We start from the raw sequence: 12401 nt of genomic DNA, 5'->3' as shown, positions 1-12401 counted from the left end.
TGATATAATCCTGTATCTAGAATATCAAATGTCCTCCCACCTATGGCCCAGTTCTGGTTTTAGTCTTATAAAAATGAATTGGTGGGAGAAAATATTTGCAAACCACATATCTAACAAAAGCCTTACATTTAGAATATATATTTCTTTTAAAAACTCTCAAACCTCAACAGTGAAAAACAAACAATACCGTTATAAAATGGGCAAAAGACATAAAGAGATTTCACAGAAGAGAATGTACGGTTTGCAAATAATGACATGAAAAGATGCTCAACATCATTAGCCATTAGGGAAATGCAAGTTAAAACCTCAGTGAGATATCATTACTCACCTATCAGAATGACTAAAATTAAAAAATAGTGATCATACTAAGTACTGGTGAGGATGCAGAGAAACTGGATCTGTCATACATTGTAGTTGGGAATGTAAAATGGTAGAGACACACTGGAAAACAGTTTGGCGTCTTCATACAAAACTAAATATGCAACTCAGCAATAACACTCTTGGACATTTATCCCAGAAAAATGAAAACTTGTGTTCACACAAAACCTGTACAAGGATGTTCATTGCAGCTTTATTCCTACTCGCAAAATACTGGAAACAGTCCAAATATCCTTTAGTGGACGAATGGTTGAACACACTCTGTACATCCATATAGTGGAATACTACTCAACAATAAAAATGAGTGAACTATTGATACATGAAACAACCTAGATGGATCTTAAGGGCGTTATGACTAGTGAAAAAAGTCAATCTCAAAAGGCTAAATGCAGCAAGATTCCATTTTTATCACATTTTTGAAATAACAAAACTATGGAGATGGAGAAGAGGTTAGTGGTAGCCAGACGACAAGGAGGGGATGAGGTGGGGGAGGGCTAATACAAAGTGGTGGCACAAGGGAATTCTTTTGTGATGATGCAACAGCTGAATCTTGATTTTAGTTGTGGTTACATGAATCTATACATGGGATTAAACTGTATAAAGCTACACACACACACACACATGAATGCAGGTTAAAAAAATGGTGACGACTGAGTAACATAGCAACTGTGATTGGTACATTAACAGTAATGTACCAGTATCAATCTCCTAGTTTTATTATAGTATGGTTATATAAGATGACACAGTGAAGGGTACGTGGGACTCTTTATGCTATAGGTGCCAACTTCCTGTGAATCTATAATTATTTCAAAATAAAAAGCTTTAAAAAATGAATTGTAACCATTACTACGGCACTGATATTTTTTTACTTTTATCAGCTATTTTCAGGGATATTGAAGAATTGAATTTACCAGGCAAAGATAAGATAATGATGCTGCTATTTTAAAAACAATCTTGTCCAAAAGGAATATTATCTTTTGAAGTAGTCATCTTGGAAGTTTGACCATTTATGCAAATATTTTGGGTCATTGTAGATAAAATGTTTTAGAAATCCTCTTTTGTAATTGCCTGCAGAGATCATGAGCCATAGGCAAGTATGTAACCTATTACTTTATATGACACTCTCTTGAGCTAAGATATTATCTTCCTACCTCCGTTTACTTCTTCTTAGTTCCATACATTTCCAGAATAAAGATGAGCTTATCTGGCACAGGTGGGACACTCCTAAGAAAAAGGAAAAAAAGAGGGTCCATCAGTTTCTTCTAATCAAAGGAAGATCTTTTCTTTGTTTCAGTCACTGGAAAACTTGTGCTGTGAACTTGTCAAGTGTGAAACATTGTCCAGATGTGATAGAGGACTATGAATTTTCCTCGTGTCAATGCCTTTCCTTGTTGCCAAGGTATGGGATATTTGAAAGAAATTGAAGCAGCACTCATTTATTTTAAAGCAGTTGAATAGCTAAATCAAGGAAACTTTTGATTTTTTTTTTAATTGAAGTTTTCTCAGCTCTTGGTCTTTGGGGAACTAAATGCCTCCAGGAGATGCAACTTGAGGTTCCATTGTGGCTCACAAGGTTGTATTTTCTTACTGATGTGGCCAGAAGGTGAGGAAATGGAGCTTAAATCTGGGAAAGGAAAAACAAATATATCACGTATTTGTTCAAGGAAGTATAGGTATTGAGATCCAAACTGGCCATGTGGATTTTGCAGATATTACCTGAAATCCTCATTTATTTCCTGTTGAAGAGCTGCCCTTAGCTCAGTGGAATCACAGATTTTGAAACATTATCTTACTATTCAGTAGAAATAAAGTCACAATTTCAAAAGAGATTCATAAATTTTGAGGAGCATGACTCATGCTATAAGTTTCTTCAATTGCCCTTAGATTACAAACTCTGAATTAATAAATTGTCTCTAGCCAAGTTGCTCCATTTTAAGAAAAGTTCATTGAACTGAAAGTAATGCCAAATCTTTGAAATTTTAGAGGCAAGTATATGAATCTTGGTATTATACTAAATTTTATGGCTATGTAGTCAATCCTGGCTATTGCTTCGATCTACCTACTTGTGAAAAATTATATCCTCTTTTGAAGAAACTATTGAAATAAAAGAAAAAGCTACCAAATTTGATGTTAATCTGGAGTCCAAATTGAGACCAAAGATACTTGCAGCATTAGACTAGATCTGTAGACCTAGGCTTGTGTGCTTTGGAAGAAGTGATTATTCAGCTTTAGAACTATATTTGTATTACAGGCCAAAACTGCACCCCGCCCCCCGCCCCGCCCCCCACCATAAACTGAGAATGAGCTGAGAGTAAACTGAGGGTGGGGAATAGCTTTCCTGGAGTGAAAAGGTGGATGATAATCTGGATGAAATCCAGAAGCAAGGCACCAATGTCTGTAGTGTTGTCTATTTGTGTAGGTGGGCCCAGATCCAAAACAGAATGCACAAATATTTGAATACTCCAGTATTATTTTGTTCTGGAATATATACAGGTTTGGTTCTGGTACCAGTTAAATCCCTAAATTTTGTCATTGTTTCTGTAATTCACACAAATGCACAAAAAATGGAGTTGGAGTTCAAATTCTTTCTTGTTTAGGATTTTGGGGAGTTATAGTTTATTTCCATTCCACTCAGCTTTAAATTATAAATTTCTATGAAATATATTTTGTACACTTGATCTTGTCTATTATATCCGTTTGTATATGTTAATTTTATTTTTATTGAAAAAGTAACTCAATAAATATGGTTGTTATAGAATACACTGTTTGTAAAGTAGGTGAAAATCTCCAACCACTCACATATCCCCCCAACCCCTTTCCACTCAACAAGTAGACACAGTCAAACTTTTGGTATCTTTCTAGACTTCTTTGAAGAACATGCAGGCATACTTATTTGTTTTCACAAAAATCATACTCTGCATATCGTTACATAACTTTTCACAAATAATTCATCAGACTTACCTCTAATCTTTAAATGGCTACAGAGGTTTCCATTTTATGACTATTTCAGCATCCGTTCAACCATTCTCCTATTGTTGATATTTAGGTTGTCTCAAATTTTTAGCTATTACATATAATGTTCCTTATACATATATCCTTGCACAGTTGTACAAGTATTACTATAGAATATAAATCTAAAAGTATTAGTTAAAAATATTTTTAATTTTGATAGTTATTCATGTGTTGTGATGATAGCTATTTGTTATTTGACACTTGTGGTTCCAAATAGATTGTCATAGTTGACGCTGTACCAGAAGTATATGATTTTTCTTTTCCCCATACCCTAGGCAACCCTGGATTTCATCAATGTGTTTGATTTATGGTAATTTGATGGATTAAAATGGAATCTCTCTCTCTCTTTCTTTTTTTACTGAGGAAGGCTAGCCCTCAGCTAACATCTGTGCCAATTTTCCTCTGCTTTATATGTGGGTCACTGTCACAGCTTTACCAACGAGTGGTGTAGGTCTGCACCTGGGTTCCGAACCTGTGAACCCAGGCTGCCGAAGCCAAACTTAACCACCATGCCGCAGGGCTGGCCCCTGAAATCTCATTTCTAATTTGCATTTTCTTAATTGTCGGTGAAGCTGAACATCTTTTCATGTTTATTGTTTTAGCATTTTGTTCTTTAGTGTACTACTTGTTCACATTTTTTGCCTTTTTCCCTGTTGGGTGTTTTCCTTTTTAAAATTTGTTTATTTAAAGTTGTTTTTATACTAGGGATAGTATTCTTTCTCTGTTGTAAATGTCTTTTACAGAAGTTTTATATTTTTATGTGGTCATTTGTCCATCTTCTCCTGTGTGACTTCTGAGTTCTGTGTCTTAGGAAGACCTTTTCATCTCAAGGTTATACAAAGATTTCCTATATTTTATTCTAAAAGTTTTCCTTTTTACATTTAGCAATTTAATCCCTTTGGAATTTAGTTTTTAAAATGTGTAGTATTAAGAGAACTCTAATTTTTTCTCCTAAATGGACATACAGTTGACTCCAAACTCTTTATTGATTAGTCCATTCTTTCCACAATGGTTTGAAGTGATGTATTTTTCACATGCCAAATTACGAATTTATATGGATCTGTTTCTGAACACTATTTTATCCATTGATCTATTTCTGTACCAATATTCTATAACTTTAGCCATGATAGCTTTATAGTAAGCTTTGTTACTTAAAGTATTGAGTTCCTTCTCATTATTTTTATTCTTATGACTTGCTTTATAATTTTTGCAATTTAATCACTCAAATGAACTTAGAATTATGTTGCCAATTTCCATTAAAAAATCTCACTGGGGGCTGGCCCCGTGGCCGAGTGGTTAAGTCTGTGCACTCCGCTGCAGGCGGCCCAGTGTTTCATTGGTTCGAATCCTGGGCACGGACATGGCACTGCTCATCAGACCACGCTGAGGCAGCGTCCCACATGCTACAACTAGAAGGACCCACAATGAAGAATATGCAACTATGTACTGGGGGGCTTTGGGGAGAAAAAGGAAAAAATAAAATCTTTTAAAAAAAAATCTCATTGGAGCTTTTAAATTTGAGACAATTTGTCTTTATAACATCACATCTTCCCATCTAGAATCATAACATGTTTTTCTCTTTTTCTGGGTTCTTTTAGATACTTTCTAGAAAATTTTATAGTTTTCTTCATCTCCTGCATATTTTGGGATAAGGTTGTTCCATTGCAGTTGATAGTTTAGTTGGTAATACAAATGGAGTCTTTTTTCATTATTTCTGATTGATTACTGTTGGTATCTACAAAGGCTATCAGTAATTTGCATATTGATCTTATGTCTGTCTTCCTTACTACTATCTCTTATTTAATAGTTTTTTAATCAATTCTTTTGTCTTTTTTAGATACATACACATGACATTTTGTCTTATCTTTTCTAATATCTCTCTTTTTATGTATTATCTGTATGTGTGTGTACATATGTATGTGTGTATGTATGTAAGTGTCTATCTAGCCACAGAAAGAATAAAGTAATTTTTTTCACCTTATTACATTGGTTAGGGTTTCCAGAACATTGTTGAACAATATCAGTGATGACAAGCATTTTTTGTTGTTTCTGATTCCAATGGACATCTCTCTCTATTGCTTTAAGATTTCATATAAAGTTTGCTATTGACTTCTGATAGATACTCTTTATCAAATTGAGTAAGTTTTTCTTTATTCCTAGCTTACCAAAATGTTTGTCAAAGGGCCAGCCCCATGGCCAAGTGGTTAAAGTTCCGTGCGCTCCACTTCAGGGGCCTAGGTTCATGGGTTTGGATCCTGGGTGTGGACCTACTCTACTCATCAGCTATGCTGCAGAGGGATCCCACATACAAAGTAGAGGAAGATTGGCCTGGGTGTTAGCTCAGGGCTAACCTTCCTCAAGCGAAAAAAGGGAAGGATTGGCAACAGATGTTTGCTCAGAGCGAATCTTCCTCACATACACACACACACACTTACCCACACAAATTGTCAAGAACTGGTGTTCCCTTTTCTGAATCTATAAAACTGAGTAAATGACTTTTACTATGTTAATATCATGAATTAAAGTAATAGATTTTCTGATGTTGAACTGTGCTTCCATTTCTAAATTCTATTTCATCATGATGTATTGCTTTTTCACTTATTGCTATATTTAGTTTGCTAATATTTAATTTAAATTCTTTGTACTTATATTCATGGATGAGATTAGACTACAATTTTTTATTGTTTGTTTCTTGTGTATAATTTTTGTCTAGTATTGGTATAAATATTATGATAAACTTATAGAAGGAATTTGACAGATTTCCATCTCTTTCCGTAATCTGAAACAGTTTAAATGATGTAGAAGTTACCTGTACCTTAAAGGTTTGGAAAAATTTACTCACAAAATCACCTGGGCCTGGAAATTTTGAGAGAAGAATATATTTGACTAACTTAAAAATATTTAAGGATATTGATCTATTTTTTACCTTTTCTTGTACATAGTTTGGCAAATTTGTATTTTCCTAGAAATTCTTCCATTTCATCCAGTTTCTCAATGTATTGCTATAAAGTTGCATATGCTATTTTAATATCTTTAACGTCTCCTATATCTATTGTTATATGTTTATTTTACTATCAGTGCTATAATTGTGTTTTTCTCTTTTTTATTTAGTATTAGAGTTGGTAGAGTTTTGTTCATCAAATTTCTTTTTAAAGAACTAGTTTTCAAATTGCAGGTTTTATTTCCATCAAATTTCTGTTTTATCTTTGTTATTTCCTTCCTTCTCTTTTTATTTTTTTGTTCTTTTTCCAGTTTCTTATGTTGAGTGCTCTGTTCGTTTATTTTCAGTCTTTTTCTTACCAATAGATGCATCAAAAAGAATATACACTCCTCTGGGTAACATTTTGGCCATATTCCATAGCTTTTTTCCTTCTTACCTACTTTATTGAGGTATAATTTACATACTATAAAACTCATTTTAAGTGCAGAATTTGATGATTTCTAGTAAATGTATCAAGTTGTGCAACTATCATGACAATCTAATTTTAGAACATTTCCATCACCCTAAAAAGAAACCTTCTCCTCTTTTGCAGTCATTCCCCATTCCCCATCCCTCGCCCCAGGCACTTGATCATTTTTTAAAACATACATGTCCAAATCCCACTGCAGACTATGTAAGCCAGAATGTCTGGGGATGTGGTCATCCCATGTGTATGTTCTAAAAGATCTTCAGGCGGTTCAACTTTGACTCAGGTTGAGAACCACTTTGATATGAGAAGAAAGCATTTCAACTAATGGTGAGGGAGGAATCAAGGAGAATTACAAAGTTAAATAATTCAATGGAACACAGTTTAAGAAATCAGAAATTCTTCAAATTACCTTGGTAGCGCAAGATCCTTGAGTCCAGGGATTGAATCAATTCATTTTTATATTTCTTATGATGCCAAGTACAGTGATTTACATAAAGACGATGCTTCAAATAGATGATTTTAATGTAGAACAGACTTTATTTTATACAGATGTCAAATCCACAAAGATTATTCCCTAAAAGGTATTTTTGAGTCAGCATTAAAACTTATTTAGGGGGGCTGGCCCCGTGGCCGAGTGGTTGGGTTCGCGCGCTCTGCTGCAGGCAGCCCAGTGTTTCGTTGGTTCGAATCCTGGGCACTGCTCGTCAGACCACGCTGAGGCAGCGTCCCACATGCCACAACTAGAAGGACCAGCAATGAAGAATATACAACTATGTACCGGGGGGCTTTGGGGAGAAAAAGGGAAAAAATAAAAATCTTAAAAAAAAAAAAAAACTTATTTAGGGCCACAGCTAGAAGGACCTGCAACTAAGATATACAACTATGTAGCAGGGGGGATTTGGGGAGATAAAGCAGAAAAAATATATACATTTAAAAAAAAACTTATTTAGAAAACTCTTTGTTTTTCATATGCAGTTCCAAGGTTTATCAAAGTCTAACTTATAATAAAACATTGAAAGCGCTGTATTTCCCAAACCAACACATTCCTCTTCTTATAAAAAGCCAAATGAGTTCATCATAATTAATGCTATGTAGCAAACCTTGCATAATAGTAATTAATTAACTTGAAACTGCATTCTCTGTATATTACAAAATGAGCAAATGTTTTTCTTTGGATAATCATTCTTCAGCAGAAAATACTTTTTTTTAACAGTCCTTTAATCTATTTATTAGTACTTCAATAATATTGAAGTACCATACTACCAATTTAGTTTAAATATTCCAATTCAGTTAAACATTTGAACTCTCTGGAACTCTTGAATTGGGGATTGGTTTGTAATTATGACATTTGTAGATATAGTATACTGTAACACTAAAGTTTTTTTATTGTGATAAAAACACATAAAAATTTACCATCTTAACTGTTTTTAAGTGTATAGTCATGTTATATACACACACTGTTATGCCACAGATCTCTAGAACTTTTTCACGTTGCAAAACTGAACCTCTATAGGTATTGAACAATAAATCTCCTTTTCGTCCTTCACCCAGCCCCTGGCACCTGCCATTCTACTTTCTGTTTCTAAGAGTTTGACTGTTTTAGATACCTCACATAAGTGGAATCATGCAGAAATTGTCTTTTTGAGACTGGCTTATTTCACTTTGTGTAATATGCTCAAGGTTTATCCGTGTTGTAACATTTGACAGGATTTCCTTTTTTTTGGTAAGGAATATTGACCCTGAGCTCACATATGTTGCCAATCTTCCTCTTTTTTTTTTTTTCGACTCCCCAGAGCCCCAGTGCATGTTTGTGTATCCTCGTTGTTAAGTCCTTCTAGTTATTCTATGTGGGATGCTGCCACAGCACAGCACACAACACAATTTGCGTGTTGATTTTGTGTCCTGAAACTTTGCTAAACTCATTTGTTAGTTCTAGCAGGTTTTTCTGTGTGTGTGGAATCTTTAGCATAAATTCCCTGAGGGTGAGGACCAGTTACAATCTTAATCAAGGTCATGAGAAGAAAATACGGCAATAGCTGACACACTAAACAGAAGCTCAAACTCAGCAAACGTGTTCTACTCCAAGTCAGTCACTAATTTGCATTGTTTCCTTAGGCAAACTTTTTTTCTCCTCCAAGTATCTATTTTCCCTTCTAACAACTGGGATAATATTGCTAGATTCATTTTACCTCCCCAAGTTCCTGTGAGATTATACTATACTAATGTTTGTATGTAAATTACTTTGTGCTAATTGGTGATAAGAATAACTTCAGTGTGGGGTTGCAGCATAATCTTTTTATGGGAAAAGATTATTGAGATCCTCAGTTTTATTCTGAAAAGAAAATGAAATTTCATAAAGATGGTAAATTTTGGATTTGCATTTATATTGATCCTTTTTTTAAAATTGAGGTAGCATTGGTTTATAGCATTATATAAATTTCAAATGTACATCATTATATTTCGATTTCTGTGTGGTCTACATCGTGTTCACCACCCAAAGGTTAATTACTATCCATCGCCATACACATGTGCCTCCTTCCCCTCTGGTAACCACCAATCTAATCTCTGTATCTGTGTGTTTGGTGGTTGTTGTTGTTGTTATTTTTATCTTCTACTTATGAGTGAGATCATACAGTATCTGACCTTCTCCATCTGACTTATTTCACTTGGCATAATGCCCTCAAGTTCCATCTATGTTGTCACAAATGGCAATATTTAATCTTTTTTTATAGCTGAAGTATTCCATTGTGTGTAAATACCATATCTTCTTTATCTATTCGTCCCCTGATGGGCACTTAAGTTGTTTCCAAGTCTTGGCTATTGTGAATAATGCTGCAGTGAACATAGGGGTGCATATATCTTTATGCATTCGTGTTTTCATGTTCTTTGGATAATTACTCAGTAGTGGAATAGCTGGATCATATGGCTGTTCTATTCTTAATTTTTTGAGGAATCGCCATACTGTTTCCCATAGTGTCTGCACCAATTTGCATTCCCCCAGCAGTGTATGAGAGCTCCCTTTTCTCCACATCCTCTCCAACACTTGTTATTTTTTGTCTTGTTAATTATAGCCATTCTGATGGTTGTGAGGTGATAGCTCATTGTAGTTTTGATTTGTGTTTCCCTAATAATTAGTGATGTTGAACATCTTTTCATGTGACTGTTGGCCATCTGTATATCTTCTTTGGAGAAAAGTCTGTTCAGATCTTTTGCCCATTTTTTAATTGGGTTGTTTGTTTCTTTGTTGTTGAGATGTATGGGTTCTTTATATATTTTGGATACTAACCTCTTATCAGATATATGGTTTGCAAATATCTTCTTCCAATTGTTAGGTTGTCTCTTTGTTTTGTTGATGGTTTCCTTTGCTGTGCAGAAGCTTTTTAGTTTGATGTAGCCCCATTTGTTTATTTTTTCTATTGTTTCCCTTGCCTGGTCAGACACGGTATTTGAAAATATGCTGCTAATGTTGAAGAGTGTACTGCCTATATTTTCTTCTAGAAGTTTTGTGGTTTCAGGTCTTACCTTCAAGTTTTAAACCATTTTGAGTCAATTTTTTTGTATGGTGTAAGGTAATGGTCTACTTTCATTCTTTTGCATGTGACTGTCCGGTTTTCCCAACACCATTAATTTAAGAGACTTTCCTTTCTCCATTGTGTGTTCTTGGCTCCCTTGTCAAAAATTAGCTGTCCATAGATGTGTGGGTTTATTTCTGGGCTCCCGATTCTGTTCCAGTCTGTGTCTACATTTTTAAGTGCCAGTACCATGCTGTTTTGATTACTATAACTTAGTAGTATCTTGAAATCAGGGAATGTGATACCTCCAGCTTTGTTTTTTTTCTCAGGAATCCTTTGGCTATTTGGGGTCTTTTGTTGTTCCATATAAATTTTAGAATTCTTTGTTCTATTTCTGTGAAAAATGTTGTTGGCACTTTGATAGGGATTGCATTGACTCTGTAGATTGCTTTAAGAAGTATGGACATTTTAACTTAATTCTTTCAGTCCCGGAACATGGAATATCTTTCCATTTATTTGTGTCTTCTTCAATTTCTTTCAACAATGTTTTATAGTTTTTCAGTGTGCAGGTGTTTTACCTCTTTGGTTAAATTTATTCCTAGGCATGTTATTCTTTTTGTTGCAATTATAAATGAAATTGTATTCTTAATCTTTCTTTCTGCTGCTTCATTGTTAGTAGATAGAAATGCAACTGATTTTTGTATCCTGCAACTTTAGTTTATTCAATTATTATTTCTAATAGTTTTTTTGGTGAATTCCTTAGGGTTTTCTATATACAAAATCATGTCATCTGCAAATAGTGACAGTTTTACTTCTTCTTTTCCAGTTTGGATCCCTTTTATTTATTTTTCTTGCCTAATTGCTCTGGCTAGGACTTCCAATACTATGTTAAATAAGAGTGGTGAAATGGGGCATCCTTGTCTTATTCCTGTTCTTAGAGGAATGGCTTTCAGTTTTTTTCTGTTGGGTATGACATTAGCTGTGGGTTTGTCATATATGGACTTTATTATGTTGAGGCACTTTCCTTCTATACCCTTTTTATTCAGAATTTTTATCGTTAATGGATGCTGCATCTTGTTGAGTGCTTTCTCTGCATCTATTGAGATGATCATATGATTTTTATTCTTCGTTTTATTAATGTGATGCATCATGTTGATTGGTCTGCAGATGTTGAACCATCACTGCATCCCTGGAATAAATCCCACTTGATCATGGTGTATGATCTTTTAAATATGATGTTGTATTCAATTTGCTGGTATTTTGTTGAGGAGTTTTGCTTCAATGTTCATCGGTGATGTTGGCCTATAATTTTCTTTATTTGTGTTGTCCTTGTCTGGTTTTTGTATCAGGGTGATATTGGCCTTGTAGAATGGGTTAGAAAGCTTCCCTTCCTTTTCAACTTTTTGGAAGAATTTGAGAATGATAGGTGTTAAGTCTTCTTTGAATGTTGGTAGAATTCACCAGGGAAGCCATCTGGTCCTGGACTTTTATTTTGGGGGAGGTTTTTGATTACTGTTTTGATCTCCTTACTGGTGATTGATCCAGTCAAATTCTCTGTTTCTTCTTGATTCAGTTTTGGAAGGTTGTATGAGTCTAAGAATTTATCCATTTCTTCTGGATTATCCAATTTGTTGGCATATAGCTTTTTGTAGTATTCCTTATAATTTTTCGTATTTCTGAGGTGTCCATTGTAATTTCTCCTCTTCCATTTCTGATTTTATTTATTTGAGCCTTCTCTCTTTTTTTCTTGGTGAGTCTAGCTAAAGGTTTGTCAATTTTGTTTATCTTTTCAAAGAACCAGCTCTTAGTTTTGTTGATTTTTCTATCATTTTTTCAGTCTCTATTTCATTTATTTCTGCTCTGATTTTTATTGTTTCCTTACTTCTACCGACTTTGGGCTTTGTTTTTTCTTCTTTCTCTAGTTCCTTTAAGCACACTATTGGAATCTTTGAGATTTTTCTTGTTTTTTGAGGTAGGTCTGTATTGCTATTAAATTCCCTCTTAGTACCACTTTTGCTGTATCCCACAAATTTTGGCATGGCATATTTTCATTTTTCAGTTGTCTCCAGGTATTTTTTTATTTCTTCTT

The 12401-nt window shown here is 34.4% G+C and overlaps 1 protein-coding gene across 1 annotated transcript in view; it reads left to right on the top strand.

Moving 5' to 3' along the window:
* Window positions 1-1682: 1682 nt before the first annotated feature.
* The window catches only part of EHBP1 (EH domain binding protein 1), a 403867-nt gene continuing 393148 nt past the window's right edge, over window positions 1683-12401 (top strand). The window contains exon 1 of the mRNA XM_046660551.1: window positions 1683-1777. The gene's annotated coding sequence lies outside the window, so the exon portion shown is untranslated. The remainder of the gene's footprint in view (window positions 1778-12401) is intronic.

Source organism: Equus quagga, chromosome 5 (genome assembly GCF_021613505.1).
Source record: "Equus quagga isolate Etosha38 chromosome 5, UCLA_HA_Equagga_1.0, whole genome shotgun sequence".
Taxonomy (NCBI): domain Eukaryota; kingdom Metazoa; phylum Chordata; class Mammalia; order Perissodactyla; family Equidae; genus Equus; species Equus quagga.
The sequence above is the reverse complement of the archived record's forward strand: the minus strand, read 5'-3'. Positions and strand labels throughout refer to the sequence as shown.